The sequence below is a fragment of the Myodes glareolus genome, chromosome 17 (assembly GCF_982192425.1).
Source record: "Myodes glareolus chromosome 17, mMyoGla1.1, whole genome shotgun sequence".
NCBI lineage: Eukaryota > Metazoa > Chordata > Mammalia > Rodentia > Cricetidae > Myodes > Myodes glareolus.
The window spans coordinates 22,781,033-22,797,715 of NC_142042.1; the positions used below are offsets into that span (position 1 = coordinate 22,781,033).

Genomic DNA, 16,683 nt, shown 5'->3' on the forward strand with positions numbered 1-16,683 from the left:
TGAACCACGGAATACACATGGCCTTTTGTCCCACCCGCGCTTTTATGATGTGAGAGACACTGCTTTGGGAGCAAATTCCAAGCTCTCAAACTTCTCCATAAGCCAGCCTGAGTATAAGTCTGAACAGTATAACAAGGGAACTCTGGGAGACGCAGACCAAGCTTAGCACAATTAATGAATGCTGAAGCCACCACATTATTCCTCTGAGATTATTGTCTCCTTGGTCCCCTTTCTGTCTCACTTATACTTACAGCAGTCTACGCTCTCCTTCTATCAAATGGAAGTCCTCATTCATTCTGCTTACTCAAAGATCTTTGAGGGCAAATGTTTACAAACTCACATGTCTAATCTCCTTGAGCTTAAACTTAGCAAAGTCACCCTATCATATATGCATGTGTGTGTATGTATAGATACATGTATGTGTGTTATGTACATATAAATATATAGTATATACTTATCACATATGTTGTGAAATCAAGTCTTTGGTTTTTATTTTGAGATAACATTAATATTTCATAATTCAAAATTTCCTTTGAAAAAGCAAAACTGTCTAAGACTGTTAACTCATTAATGAAAATAATATATAGTGATTCTATGATACTGGATAACAGAATGCATTTCTGCAAATCTGCATCAATTAGGTTTAAGCTGAGTTGAAAAGACCCTATATTAGGGCTGGTGATGTAGTTCAGTGGGCAGAGTGCTCACCTTTTATACCTGCAGCAGTGGTTCAGTCCCCAGCACTGTATACAATGGGCACAGTGGAACGTACCTATAATCCTAGCCCTTGGGAGGTGTATCAAGGAGAATCAAAAACTAATGTCGCCCGCCAGCCATCCCAGCTTCCATCCAGAGGGCCTTCGGAGTGGTGAGGTGATTCGGGCCCGCGACAGGGGCCAGGCGAGGGGGAGCTAGGACTCTCCTCGACCCCATAGACTCCCAGGTCTGCCTGCTCTGCTGGCTCCACCCTGCTAGCTTCCCCGCCAGCCATCCCAGCTTCCATCCAGAGGGCCTTCGGAGTGGTGAGTTGATTCGGGCCCCTGCAGGCCCGGCGAGGGGGAGCTAGGACTCTCCCCGACCCCATAGACTCCCAGGTCAGCCTGCTCTGCTGACTCCACCCTGCTAGCTTCCCCGCCAGCCATCCCAGCTTCCATCCAGAGGGCCTTCGGAGTGGTGAGGTGATTCGGGCCCGCGACAGGGGCCCGGCGAGGGGAAGCTAGGACTCTCCCCGACCCCATAGACTCCCAGGTCAGCCTGCTCTGCTGGCTCCACCCTGCTAGCTTCCCGCCAGCCATTCCTGCTTCCATCCAGAGGGCCTTCGGAGTGGTGAGTTGATTCGGGCCCGCGACAGGGGCCCGGCGAGGGGGAGCTAGGACTTTCCCCGACCCCATAGACTCCCAGGTCAGCCTGCAGTGCTGTTTCCACCCTGCTAGGCTCTCCCACCTGCCATCCCAGCTTCCATCCAGGTACAAATTTCTATATTTCTCCCCCTCCCACTGAGCCCATAAAATTTCCCCAGTTCAGCTGCCTTGCACACTGGGCCTGCTCTGTAGGGGCATCCCGGAAAGAGGCAGTGCCTGTGCTTCAATACCCTGCTTGGGGAAAGGTAGGCATTCTATCAGTGAACTCCCTGCCCAACAAGGGAACCTGACCCGATACCAGAAGTTCCAATAGAGAGCATTTGATCGAAGAGATGGGCAGACGCCAAGGCAAGACCTCCTCCAACAATCTGAAAAACAACATGAAAATATCAGATCCCAATGACCCTACAACAGAAGGATTTGAACACTCTAACCCAGATGAAGTGGAAAAAAGTGCCATTATGAAAGCAATAGAGTCCCTTAAACAGGATATGAATAACTCCCTTAAGGAACTGGTCGAGAAGTATAACAAAAAGTTTGAAGAAATGAGTATAGAAATGGATGAGAAATATAACAAAAAGTTTGAAGAAATAAGTAAATCCATGAGTGATACCCTGAGAAACCAAGAAAAAACAATCAAACAAGTAAAGGAAACAGTCCAAGAATTGAAAACTGAAATGGAGGCAATGAAGAAAACACAAAACGAGAACCGGCTGGATATGGAAAACCTAGGTAAACGAGCGGAGACTACAGAATCAAGCATAACCAATAGAATACAAGAGATAGAAGAACGAATCTCAGATTCTGAAGATACCATAGAGAAAATAAATGCTCTGGTCAGAGAAAACGGCAAATCCAACAAATTCTCTTCACAAAACATTCAGGAAATCTGGGACACAATAAAAAAAACCAAATCTAAGAATAATAGGGATTGAAGAAGGAGAAGAACTGCAGATCGAAGGCCCAGAAAATATATTCAACAAAATTATAGAAGAAAACTTTCCCAACCTAAAGAACGATATTCCTATGAAGGTTCAAGAAGCATACAGAACACCGAATAGATTGGATCAGAAAAAAACATCCCCGCGCCATATAATAATCAAAACACAAAACATAAATATTAAAGAAAAAATTTTAAGAGCTGCAAAGGAAAAAGGTCAAGTAACTTATAAAGGTAAACCTATCAGGCTTACACCGGATTTCTCTATGGAAACCATGAAAGTCAGAAGATCCTGGATAGAGGTACTGCAGAAACTAAGAGACCATGGATGCAAACCCAGACTACTATACCCAGCCAAGCTATTGTTCACTATCAACGGAGAAAACAAAATATTCCAGGATAAAAACAAATTTAAACAATACGTAGCTACTAATCCAGCCTTACAGAGAATATTAGAAGGAAAATCACTACCGAAGGAATCCAACATTCCCAACACGATCTACAATAACTCGAACATCTAGCGACCATTCACAAGCACAAATCAAAGAAGAAAAACACATACACTCTACTACCTAAAAAAAAAAAATGACCGGAGTCAACAACCACTGGTCATTAATATCACTTAATATCAATGGACTCAATTCACCTATAAAGAGGCACAGACTTAGAGATTGGATACGAAAACAGGATCCAACATTCTGCTGTTTACAAGAAACACACCTCAACCACAAAGACAGACACTTACTCAGAGTAAAGGGTTGGGAAAAGGTTTTCCAAGCAAATGGACCTAAGAAACAAGCGGGCGTGGCCATTCTAATATCTAACAAAATCGACTTCAAACTAAAATCAATCAGAAGAAATGGAGATGGACATTTCATACTCATAACTGGAACAATTCATCAGGAGGAAGTCTCAATCCTGAATATCTATGCTCCTAATATAAAGGCACCCACATATGTAAAAGAAACTCTTCTAGAACTCAAGGCGGTCATCAAACCACACACACTAATAGTAGGAGACTTCAACACTCCTCTCTCACCAATGGACAGGTCAATCAGACAGAAACCAAACAGAGAATTGAGAGACCTATTGGAGGTATTGAATCAAATGGGCTTAACAGACATCTATAGAACACTCCACCCAAATTGGAAAGAATATACCTTTTTCTCTGCAGCTCATGGAACCTTCTCGAAAATTGACCACATACTCGGTAACAAAGCAAACTTCCACAGATACAAAAAAATATTAGTAACTACCTGTGTCTTGTCAGATCACCATGGACTAAAATTAGAATTCAACAACAATGCTCCCCCCAGGAAGCCAACAAACTCATGGAAACTGAACAGTCAACTACTAAATCACCCCTGGGTCAAGGAAGAAATAAAGAAAGAAATTAATCTCTTCCTTGAATTTAATGAAAACAAAGACACAACATACTCAAACCTATGGGACACTATGAAAGCAGTGCTAAGAGGAAAGTTCATAGCACTAAGTGCCCAATTAAAGAAAGCAGAGAAAGCACACATTGGAGACTTAACAGCACACTTGAAAGATCTAGAAAAAAAAGAAGCTGATTCACCCAGGAGGTCTAGAAGACTGGAAATAATCAAACTGAGGGCTGAAATCAACAAAATAGAAACAGAGAAAACAATCCAAAGAATCAATGAATCAAAAAGCTGGTTCTTGGAGAAAATCAACAAGATTGACAAACCCCTATCCAAGTTAATCAAACGGCAGAGAGAGAACATGCAAATTAATAAGATCAGAAATGAAAAGGGGGACATAACCACAGACACAGAGGAAATTCAGAGAATCATTAGATCTTACTATGAAAGTTTATATGCCACAAAGTTGGAAAATGGAAAAGAAATGGACATTTTTTTAGATAAATACCATATACCAAAGTTGAACCAAGAACAGGTGAACAATCTAAATAGACCTGTTAGTCGCGAAGAGTTAGAAGCTGTTATCGAAAATCTCCCTACCAAAAAAAGCCCAGGACCAGATGGTTTCAATGCAGAATTCTACCAGAACTTCCAGGAAGAGCTAATACCTATACTCCTTAACGTATTCCACAATATAGAAACAGAAGAGTCACTGCCTAACTCCTTTTATGAAGCTACAGTTACCCTAATATCAAAACCACACAAAGACACAACCAAGAAAGAGAATTACAGGCCAATCTCACTCATGAACATCGACGCGAAAATTCTCAATAAAATACTGGCAAACCGAATTCAAGAACACATTAGAAAAATTATCCATTATGATCAAGTCGGCTTCATTCCAGAGATGCAGGGCTGGTTCAACATACGCAAATCTATCAATGTAATCCATCATATAAATAAACTGAAAGAAAAAAACATATGATCATCTCACTAGATGCTGAAAAAGCATTTGACAAAATTCAACACCCATTTATGATAAAGGTGTTGGAGAGACTGGGGATACAAGGATCATACCTAAATATAATAAAAGCAATATACACCAAGCCGACAGCTAACATCAAACTGAATGGAGAGAAACTCAAAGCCTTTCCACTAAAATCAGGAACGCGACAAGGCTGTCCACTCTCTCCATACCTCTTCAATATAGTGCTTGAAGTTCTAGCAATAGCAATAAGACAACATAAGGGGATCACGGGGATTCGAATTGGAAAGGATGAAGTTAAACTTTCGTTATTTGCTGACAATATGATAGTGTACATAAGCGACCCCAAAAACTCTACCAAAGAACTCCTACAGCTGATAAACACCTTTAGTAACGTGGCAGGATACAAGATCAACTCCAAAAAATCAGTGGCCCTCCTATACACAAAGGATAAAGAAGCAGAGAGGGAAATCAGAGAAGCATCACCTTTCATGATAGCCACAAATAGCATAAAATATCTTGGGGTTACTCTAACCAAGGAAGTGAAAGACCTATTTGACAAAAACTTTAAGTCTTTGAAGAAAGAAATTGAGGAGGATACCAGAAAATGGAAAGACCTCCCCTGCTCTTGGATTGGGAGAATCAACATAGTAAAAATGGCAATTCTACCAAAAGCAATCTATAGATTCAATGCAATCCCCATCAAAATCCCATCAAACTTCTTCACAGACCTTGAGAGAACAATAATCAAGTTTATATGGCAAAACAAAAAACCCAGGATAGCCAAAACAATCTTATACAATAAAAGAACTTCTGGAGGCATTACCATCCCTGACTTCAAACTCTATTATAGAGCTACAGTATTGAAAACAGCTTGGTATTGGCATAAGAACAGAGAAGTCGACCTATGGAATCGAATAGAAGACCCAGATATTAACCCACAAACTTATGAACACCTAATTTTCGACAAGGGAGCTAAAGGTATACAATGGAAGAAGGAAAGCATCTTTAACAAATGGTGCTGGCATAACTGGATGTCAACCTGTAAAAAAATGAAAGTAGATCCATATCTATCACCATGCACAAAAATCAAGTCCAAATGGATTAAAGACATCAACATTAATCCGTCCACTTTGAACCTGATAGAAGAGAAAGTGGGAAGTAGTCTACAAGATTTAGGCACAGGAGGCCTCTTCCTAAGTAGGACCCCAGCAGCACAGACAATAAGAGAAACAATGAATAAATGGGATCTACTGAAACTGGGAAGCTTCTGTAAAGCAAAGGACACTGTCAGTAGGACAAAAAGGCTGCCTTCTGACTGGGAGAAGATCTTCACCAACCCCTCATCAGACAAAGGTCTGATCTCCAAAATATACAAAGAACTCAAGAAACTAGGCACTAAAACTCTAATTAACCCAATCAAAAAATGGGGTACTGAACTTAACAGAGAATTCACAACAGATGAACTTCGAATGGCCAGAAGACACTTAAGGTCATGCTCAACCTCCTTAGCGATCAGGGAAATGCAAATCAAAACCACTTTGAGATACCATCTTACACCTGTCAGAATAGCTAAAGTCAAAAACACCAACGATAGCCTATGCTGGAGAGGATGTGGGGTGAGGGGAACACTCATCCATTGTTGGTGGGAATGCAAACTCGTGCAGCCACTGTGGAAATCAGTGTGGCGGTTTCTCAGGAAACTGGGAGTCAACCTCCCTCAGGGCCCAGCAATACCACTCTTGGGAATATACCCTAAAGATTCCCTAACATACTGCAAAAGCATTTGTTCAACTATGTTCATAGCTGCACTATTTGTAATAGCCAGAACATGGAAACAACCTAGGTGCCCCTCAATAGAAGAATGGTTAAAAAAGGTGTGGAACATATATACATTAGAGTTTTACTCGGCGGTAAAAAACAATGACATCTTGAATTTTGCATGCAAATGGATGGAAATAGAAAACGCTTTACTGAGTGAGGTAAGCCAGACCCAAAAAGAGGAACACGGTATATATTCACTCATAAGTGGATTCTAACCATAATTAAAGGTCTTTGAGCCTATTATTCGTGATCCTAGAGAAGCTAAATAAGAAGATGAACCTGATGAAGATTATTTAGCTATCCACCAGGAGGTAGGAAATAGACAAGAGTCCCAGGTAACCTCGGGTGCATGGGGGGGGTGGGAGGGTCGATGGAGGGGGAGAGGGCTAGAGAGAAGGGAGTAGGGGAGGAACGGGGAAAGCTTGGTGGCCGGGGATGGGGGGGGGGGGGAGGGAGGTAGGATGAATATGGGATCAGGGAACAATATATTTCAACTAAGGGAGCCATTTTAGGGTTTACAGGAGACTTGATTATATATGGGATCCCAGGTCCAAGGAGAAATCCCCCAGATTGCTCTCTGGACAGAGGAGAGGGTGCCTGAATCGGCCGTGGCTCATGACCATACTGATGTATATTTTGCTTATCACCATAGATCCTTCGTCTGGCGAAGGACGGCTATGCAGTCGGAGGCCCACATTGGAGCACCGGATTGAGCACCCCGAGGTCCGGAGGGGGAGCGGAAAGAGGAGGAACATGAAAGACGAAATCAGTTCTGCGAGGGATGCTATCACCCACTGATACAAGGGAACGGATCTGATGAGAGTTTACCAGGGCCAGTCGGACTGGGACTGAACGAGGACGTGATCTAGCCAGATTCTCGGAATTTGGCCGGATTCTCTGACTGTGGCTGGCCCGGGGTCTTTCTGAAAAGCCATTGACTATGACACTGGGACCTGTTTCCTCTGCATATGCTGGATTTTGGGGATCCAGTCTGTTTGGACGCTCGCCTTCCTGGACCTGGAGGGAGGGGGAGGGAGCTGGAGCTTCCCACAGGGCAGGAAACCCTGACTGCCCTGGGGGACGGAGGGGAAGGAGGGGGGGAGTGGGGGGAGTGGGAGGGTGTTGGGAGGAGGGGCGGAAATGGAAACTTTTATAATTTAATAAAATTTACTAAAAAAAAAAAAAAAAAACTAAATGTCATCCTCAGAGCTACATAGTGAGTTCAAGGACAGCTTGGGCTACTTAAGACCTTGTGCCAAAAAAAAAAAAAAACCACTATTTGTTTTCTATCTTTTTCTTCACTTGAATATAATTATATAAAGAAGAATGACAAGGACATAATATATCATATCACCTGTCTTTTGTGGTGACTCTTTGTTAAAGAGCTTTTGATGTGAAGTTATTATCTACAATTCTACTTTATTAAAGATTGACTTTGAAAATGGTTTCAGAATCTTATAACATTCCATCTTTGGTAATTTCACTTATATTTGATATTTTCTAATTTAAAAAAATAACTTCACTCTTTGATGATTCACTTAGCTCTTCATACAAAATAACCTTTGTCTAAATTAATTGTGTGAACTCACGGCCTCATGCCACCACCCACTCACGAATGCACAAACATTAACCAATAAAGTGGGATCTAAATTCCTCCTCACTCCATATCCTGCCACTGGTCCTATGGGCAACAGTTGCAGAAGACAAAACTCTACCACAGTCCATATTTAGTCTGACCTACTCCTGAGTCTCCTTTTTGTATACCTGCATGCTCAGCTAAAAAAAGTCCTTAGCCCTCCCCAATTACATGACACAGATTTCTAGTGTTGCTGGCATTTGAAGTAGAAGCGCTTGTGCAATAAAAGTTCACTGAAAACTGGCTATAAATGTAGTTCAGTCAGTGCAGAGGTTGCCTCACAATCATGAGGACCTACATCCAGATCCCAGCACTCACATAAAAACCTGAGAGCATAGCTGTGTGCATCTGGAACCCCATCTCTGAGGAGATATGCCAGGCAGATCCCTGATGCTCTCTGATCAGGTAGCATAAGCAAATTGGTAAGTTTCAGGTTTAGGGGGAAACTCTGTCTCAAAAGATGAGGTAAACTGGAAATAGTGGCCTACTCCTTTAATCCTAGAACTCTGGAGGCAGAGGCAAGTAGATCTCTGTGAGTGTGAGGCCACACTGGTCTACCTAGCAAGTTCCAGGCCAGTCGGGAGCACATAGTTAGACTTTGGAAGAAACATGAAAGAAAGAAAGAAAAAAAGAAAGAAAGGAAGGAAGGAAGGAAGGAAGGAAGGAAGGAAGGAAGGAAGACATTAGAAGAGAGATAAAAATTTAAGGAGACAGGTGAGTAAAGGTATTTACCATCAAGTCTGACCCCCTGAGTTTGATCACCCAGACTCACAGAGTAGGAGGACAGAATGATTGTCTACATGTTGTTCTGACTTCCAGGTGCATGCCATGCCATGTATGTGTCTCAACACACACACACACACACACACACACACACACACACACACAATTATTTTTGAATTAACATAAAAGTTAGAGAATAAACAAGGAAAACATGTGTGCACCCACTCAACATGTCCAAATGATATTCTCAGTTAATGTGATTGAAACGTTTCTTAAATTCAAGTTACTTAAGGTGCTGGCATTAAGCTCTGCCTTCCTAGCTGCTCATAGAACTAAACCTTCCTGCATTGTGCTTTGCAGGCAGATGGGAATGCAAGGTCATGTCTAGGACCCAATTTTCCCAAACTAAGATATTAAACTGGGAATACTATATCATTGACTCTTTGAAGACAGACGCTTAAAAGAAATCCTGCACTAGCTCACAATTGAGTATAATAGAGGGTTGTTTATTTAGGGGTAAATTCAGGGATTGCACTCCTCTGCTCAAACGGGGAACAGCAACCAAATTCCGCAGCTGGAAGAGAGGTCAGATGCAAGCTTTACTTCGGCATTTATAATATAAGAGGCCACGCCAAAGTGGGCAGGTAACTTAAAGGCTACTGGCTGTAGGAATTCCTACAGCAGGTCTTTCCAAAGAAAATATGATATAGGGTGTCCTTCTGTATGCTGTGAGTATGTGATTCTCTTATTGGTTGATGAATAAAGCTGTTTCAGCCAATAATCAGGCAGAATATACCTAGGCGGGAAATCCAAGCAAAGATAGGAAGAAAGAGAAGACAGAATTGGAGAGATGTAGCCACCAGGGAAGCAAGATGCCAGGGCATCACCGGTAAGCCACATCACATGGCGATATTTACATTAATAGAAATGTGTTAATTTATAAGAGAGAGCTAGCCAGTAAGAAACATAAGCCATTGGCCAAATAATTACAACTGATGTTAAGCCTCAGAGTGGTTATTTCAAAAGCAGCTGTGAGGATCCGGTGGGCAGAGAGAAACCAGTCTAGTGGTCCATGTACAGAATTTTGTTTGCCAATCACAGTTCTATGCGCATATATCAAAAAATTTATTTCCATGACACTTTATAAAGATACATACATATTGCAGGTTAGCATCCTTAGCATGTGCATATAGCAGCAACATACAATCAGGAAGCAAGCAGAAAGGTTTCTCTTCCACACTTTCAATATGTGGTTAAAATCTGCACCTGAGTAAGACCTGACACACACTATCCTACTCAGAATTGCAAAATTCCAGTCAAAGGATATTGCGGGGCCATAATAAAATTCAAATTACAATCCAATGAGAGCCTTCACATCTTTCCTTTTGAAACTTTTTATATTTTTGAAGTTATAATATAACAAATCATCTTGATTTGTACTGTTTACTTTTTCACTAAATATTTTATAGCAAACTTTAGTTTTAGTCTGTTTATCATAGTGCAACTTTTAGTACAATTCAGGATTATTATCTATTATACCAGAAATGTACCAAAATATAAAAAATAAGACAAAATTAAAGAGCTGGGCTCTTTCTTCGCTTCAAATCCTGAGTGTTTGTGTGTGGCTCTCTCTTAAAAAGGAGCACCTGCTCCAGGGCGTATACCACTTTTCTTCTCTTATATGTCCTCCCCTCCTTATATGTGTGTGCTTTCATTTATATTAAAACCCTTTCATAATAAGCTAAAGCTTTGCTCCCAAAACCTGGGTATATCTCCAAGGCTGTAAGTTTCAGCGGCATATCAACCCATGCTCATAGACTAAATGGCCCATTTTTCCATTTATACATCACTACTGTTTTGCAGATGTATACAGCAGACATCTTGGACACCACCTCCTCGCCTCTGTTTTTTCTAAGTTTTGCCTTCTACCTGATTTTCTCTCTCTCCTTCATTGTTCACCATGCACAGCTCTCTGTGCATCTCAACTTTGGCTGAAAATTGAAGTTTATAATGAGATTTTTTTAGAAAGCACTAGTGCATACATCCCAGTCCTAGAAACCTAGGTTTAATTTATCTGAGATGGAGCCTGGACTTGGGCGTTTCTCTAAGTCCAAGGAGTCATTTCAATGCATAGTTAAAACTGGTAGAGTAAGGTAAGCAATTCTCTCTACACAAAATTCCATGGCCCTCATCTCCCTCCCTCCTGGGTCCCCCAGCCCCACCAGCTAATAATTCACCTCTCTAATAAAATGAGACTTGACCAGTGGCCGCAGTTCCCCAGGAGGCTCAGTTCACACTACATCTTATACAACTCCTTCTAAAATTCTCGTGGCCCACATTGGGTGGTACTCCGCTGGACAGCGTTGAGCCCAAACTCCTCCCCTCGTGGTTCCATTGCCCATCATCCCACCCACCTGGAGCCCTGAGTCCATCACCAGTCTCCGCGCAAACCTCCTCTTCAACTCATCTTTTCCCTTCACCGAGGCTTCTCCTGGCCCCTCACGGTGCAAAGCTTCAGCTATTCTCCGTGAAGCTGTCAGTCTTACAGTCGTCAGACTGCGCAGACCGTCTTCACATGGAAGACTCTTCCACATGATCAAGGTGGGCTGCCAGCAGGAGCTGCAGCCTTGAGTCCCTCCGGGCCACAGAGTCTGCGTGATGACGCTAAGGGAGTTCTTACTGGAAGGTTTCACCTGGATGATGTGGATATCTTATTCATCACAGGTGATTCTTCGGCCCTCGAGAGGCAGCGCCAATTGTTTCAGGAAAGCAAAGTTTTCACTCCCACAGATTCGCAAGACAAGATATCAAATAAATGTCCTGATAGAGTCTTTGTAGCACTCTGGAACTGCATAAGCCAGACAGACCTCCACCATGTGCCTCTCTCTCAACAAGCTCCGACTTTTCAAACTCCCATAGAAATCCATTAAGCTCTGAGAACTCAATATGCTCTATTAGCTCAAATCTCCACAATCCGTTCACACTCTTTCCAAAAACAACATGCTGAGGCCCATCACAACAATATCCGACCCTCTGTTACCATGCACTACCCCAGTTTGGTTCTCAGTTGGGCGATAAAACACTGACCAAAACCAACGTGGGACAGGAAAAGATCTAGTTTAGCTTACCAGTTATAGTCCATCACTGGGGAAAGCTGAAGAAGAAATGGAAGATCGCGCAGGAACACTGCTTTCTGACTTGCCACCCACGGCTTGCTCAGTTTCGTTTCTTATACGGCCCAGGACCGTCTGCTCAGGGGTAGGGCTGCCTACGGTGGGCTGGGCCCTCTCATATCGACCGTTAATCAAGAAAATGCCGCACAGGCATGCCCACAGGCCAGTCTAATGGAAGGAAAAAATGACTCAGCTGAGGTTCCCTCTGCACAGTTGATTCTGGTTTATGACAAGTTGACCAAAATCACTCAGTACACCTTCACAATCTTGCTAACTTGCTAACTATGCTGATGCTGTGGTGGTGAAGGTGGTGGAGGTGGAGGTAGAGATGAAGGTGATGGTAGTGGTGGTGTTTTCCTCGAGACAGGGTTTCTCTGTGGAACAGTCCTGGCTGTCCTGGATCACTCAGGAGACAGAGACAGCCAGACCTTTGTGAGTTCAAGATCTGGCATTTCTTAACCAAGCTAAGACACAGAAAGCAGGCTCTCACTATAGGGCTTGTATCTACTTGTCCTGTCTGTAAAGCTTGCTGGAATATCCCTTCCTCATTCCTTCCAGACCTGCCTTTGACCATCTCCTCAGTTTGAGTTTTCCACTACCACCTTATATAAAAGTCCCTATTAGCTGATCATGACACACACACACAGGACACTGTTATAATGCAAGTAGATCATATTGTGCATTATATGGGCTGTTTAATTCAGCTAGTCTGCTGTAAGTGCGTAGTCTAAACTGGTAGTATTTGCTTCTGTGCTTGCTTTCTCTGTTCTGTATTCTTAGCCCTTTGCTCCCGAGACCATTCTTAGTACATACTAGGTGTTCATCTTTGATATGAACTAAGTTGAGCTAAACAGTTGTATGCAGTTTGTTTTCCTTCAGTTCGTTCTTCCAAGGCACTGAGGTGAAAGTAACATAACCCTGAGCACCTGTGCCTGCCAATCTAGACAAGGGTGTGGCACAGCCATTATCAATGGAGAAATTCTAAACCCACACGTGCATTTTATGTGTGTTGATTTAAAGGTCATCAATATTATTACACTTTATCAATATTATTACTCTTTATAACAAATACGTAAGATTTTCTGGTACACATTATTAATCTGCACAAATAAAATATAATTCATCTACTTTTTTAATGTAATTAAAATTCCAAACACTGGGTATGTGCTTTACCTAATTCTAAGTGTGGAGGAAAAACATTCTGTACAAAAGGCAGAGGTCTCCTGTTTGAGTCATGAGAATTTCATGACTGAATCTTAAATCAGAGCAAGAACCATGAGCATTGCATAACATCGTACAAAACTAACTTTTCTATTTGCTTTTAATGTAAAGTTTACCTTGCCAGTATGGAATACTCCATTAACCTCTTGAACATCTCGTTCTTACCATAAGGGTTTCTTCACATCGCTGCTCAAACTTCTTGAACCCTGTATTCTTAAGAACTCTGGTTTAAAGTTGACTGTTTCAAAGATCCTATTCTGATTTAAAACTTTCGTTGCTAATTTTAAAACCCTCAGGCCCATAATAATGCCCACCATTGCTGGAAGATAATAGTCCCAACAATCTTAAGAGACAGCTATTATTATTATTTATCATCCTTATCGCCATCGTCATCACCATTACTCTTGCATCCATATTGCAAAATAACAAGTGGAACAAAATAACAAGCAAGTTACCAGCATGTCCAAAGTTGCACAGTTCCTAACAGATGGAGCTAAAGTCAGGCAATAAAGCTCCAGGGATGCTAAAAGTTAAAGTTCTTAAAGTTAAAAGGAAAGAAAGAGAGTAGTTGGGTGTGGTGGTACACACCTTTAATCCCAATGCCTGGGAGGCAGAGGCATATTGACCTCTGTGACTTCAAGGGGTAGAGGTAGATTGACCTCTGTGACCTCAAGATGTGGTAGTACACGCCTTTAATCCCAATGCCTGGGAGGCAGAGACAGATCTCTGTGAGTTCAAGGTGTGGTAGCATACACCTTTAATCCCAGCACTGGGGAGGCAGAGACAGGAGGATCTCTGAGTTCAAAGACAGCCTGGTCTACAGTGTTATTCCAGGACAAATATATACAGAGAACCTGTCTCCAAAAGTAAAAGTAAAAATAAAAAAAATAGAGGTTAAAATAAAGATGGAAAATATACAAAAAATCTTGATACTGTATGCTATTATGCTCTCTTTGAATTGTTTAAATGCTGAGGAAGGAGCAACAGCTGCTAAGGACTGTTGCTTATAAATGCTGCTAAACTAACCCAAGATAGGTATTTTAAAAATACCTTGGCTTCAAAATTAAAGTCAAAAGGTATCTTACTTTGGAGAAGAGATTCTGCTTTTGTTTCCACAGAAAACAAGAGGCTCTGGATTTATTCAGAGTTAAGAAAAATCACTTTTGACCAAGGGAGGCCACCTGAAAAATCTCCAACAAAAACAGATGGCCCAGATGTCTGAGTTCTTCATCCAGAACGGATTTAAGGCGCTGCCTGAGATGATCAGGTCTCACAGGATACTCCAGTCAGGACTTGATTATAACTCTAAATTTTCTTTAGGTTCCCATAAGATCATCAGCGCCCCCAACCAGCAGAAAATAGCCTAAAATACTACGCCCACATTCCCAACAAATGGACTATGGGTATTTTCCTTTGTTTAAAAAAAAAAAAGAGGGAAATGGTGCGGGAGAATTATCTGTATTCTGTCAATCATGTATTTTAATAAAACGCTGATTGGCCAGGCAGGCAGTATAGGCGGGAAAGCCAGACAGGAAGTAGGGGTGGAGCAATGAGAACAGGAGAATTCTGGGAAGCAGGGAGGTTCCTCTGCCACTCCTGCGCAGATCACTGAAGAGGCAGCATGTAACTTGCCCAGCTGAGAAAGGTACGGAGCCATTATGGCTAACATAGATGAGAATAATGGGTTAATATAAGTTATAAAAGTTAACAAAAAGCCTGACCTAATGGGCCAATCAGTTTATAATCTTATGGAGTCTTGTGCGTGATTTTCCTTGGGACTTGCTGGCTTGTTGGGGTACTGGGCGGGACAGAAACCCCAACAAGCCGGCCCCTCATGTTACACCTGTCCCCAACGTGACACTGCCTCCACTCACATCTACCCAGCGTAATATGTGCGTAATATGAGGAATATGTGCCGGGGTCTAATGATGAGCTACAGCTTTGGTATGTCAAAAGATGGATCGAGAAGGACCGTAGAAAGTCTCTTTTAGAAATGCTACCTGTTATACTGAGCACTTAGGACATTATCACCTGTTGTCGGCTGGTAGAAAAAGTGATTGTGCAATTGTCCCTGACTCCAAGTAGACACTCTCATAATGAAGAATCAAGGACTTTGCAGCCCTTGTGAAATAAACAGGATAGCCCCTGGGGATGCATGGACACAGGAGCAGAGATCCTGCCTGCCTTTGTTGGGGTCTCCTGGGTCTGTATGGCTTAATGCATGACATGCCTAAAATTTGAAACAATCACTGTGGGTGGAAGAAAAGTCATTTCTCTCCCCCTTTAATTTCTCTCTCCAACTCTTCTTCCTAAGTATTGGCATCTTCTTTGCTTCCTTTTTACTAATTTATTGGGGTTATTCTTATTCCTAAAAATCTAAGTGGCATTTATTTCTGAAAGTCCAAAACATCTTTTTTCTTTCTTTAATGGATCTCTTTGGAGAAGAGACAAAAAAAGAGTTTAGTGTTATCACTGGGGACAAAGTGTATCCTCATCAATATTCTAAGAGACAATTAGGGTTGGTATGGGAAGTTCCTGTGTGCAAGCTGCTCTAGCAATTATTTTTAAATATGTCTACAAAAAAAATACCATGGGAAAAAAATCTTTCTGAACAATATTTGAAGAATAGCAAAGAAAATTTTTCTGGAATATTTATTTCAAACAAACATCCCCAAGAGGATAAACAGTAAGAAAGCGTTTAATCAAAACCAGTAACTAGAAACACAAATATTTTTGGGAAAAAAAAAAAGCAAAACCTCCAGACCCAGTTTTATTTGAACTTGTTTTCTTAGATTGCCAAATTCAATTTTTACCTTCAGAGAAGATCAAATTGGCAGTAAAAATCAAAGGCTGTCTTGTCTGTAATTAAAGTTTGTTTTGACACATCTCATTTTACTTGAGACTCTTATAGTTGGAAATTACCCAATTATTTTGGCCAAATGCACACACAAATATTATGACTTTATACTTGCTCTGCTTGTTCTTATCACAGACAATAAAAGACCATTATTATGATCACTAAAGGTAAAGCAGATATAATGGAAATCCATACATCGCAACACTTTGTTTAGAAACATATTTAGGACATTATGAAATTTAGTCAGTAATAAAAAAACCAATGAAAAATGCTACTTTATATCTTATGGTTTTCTTCTTTATTTCTTTTTGACTGTTCTAAATTACTTATTGGGTGTGAATTTAACAAGCATTATCTGTATTAGCAATAACAGTGGAGGCAGTGAGGACTGAGTCTTCTCCTGGCTTCACAGTGACAGCCACAAATACTGTGATGGAATTTGTGACTGTTTTGAGACCATGGCATCTGAGGCCTGCAAATGTCAGCCCATAAATCTTTCTGTGCTTGTTAACACTGTGATGGACCAGGCTTGGCGTAAGTTGCACCCTTAGGAAATGGGTGTTTACGGCCACCACATC

General features: G+C 41.5%; 1 long non-coding RNA gene across 1 annotated transcript in view; it reads right to left on the reverse strand.

Moving 5' to 3' along the window:
- Positions 1 to 12,117, reverse strand: part of LOC125414690 (uncharacterized) — a 137,006-nt gene extending 124,889 nt beyond the window's left edge. Inside the window, exon 1 of the long non-coding RNA XR_014997551.2 lies at positions 11,983 to 12,117. This is a non-coding gene — a long non-coding RNA (uncharacterized LOC125414690). The remainder of the gene's footprint in view (positions 1 to 11,982) is intronic.
- Positions 12,118 to 16,683: the final 4,566 nt, after the last annotated feature.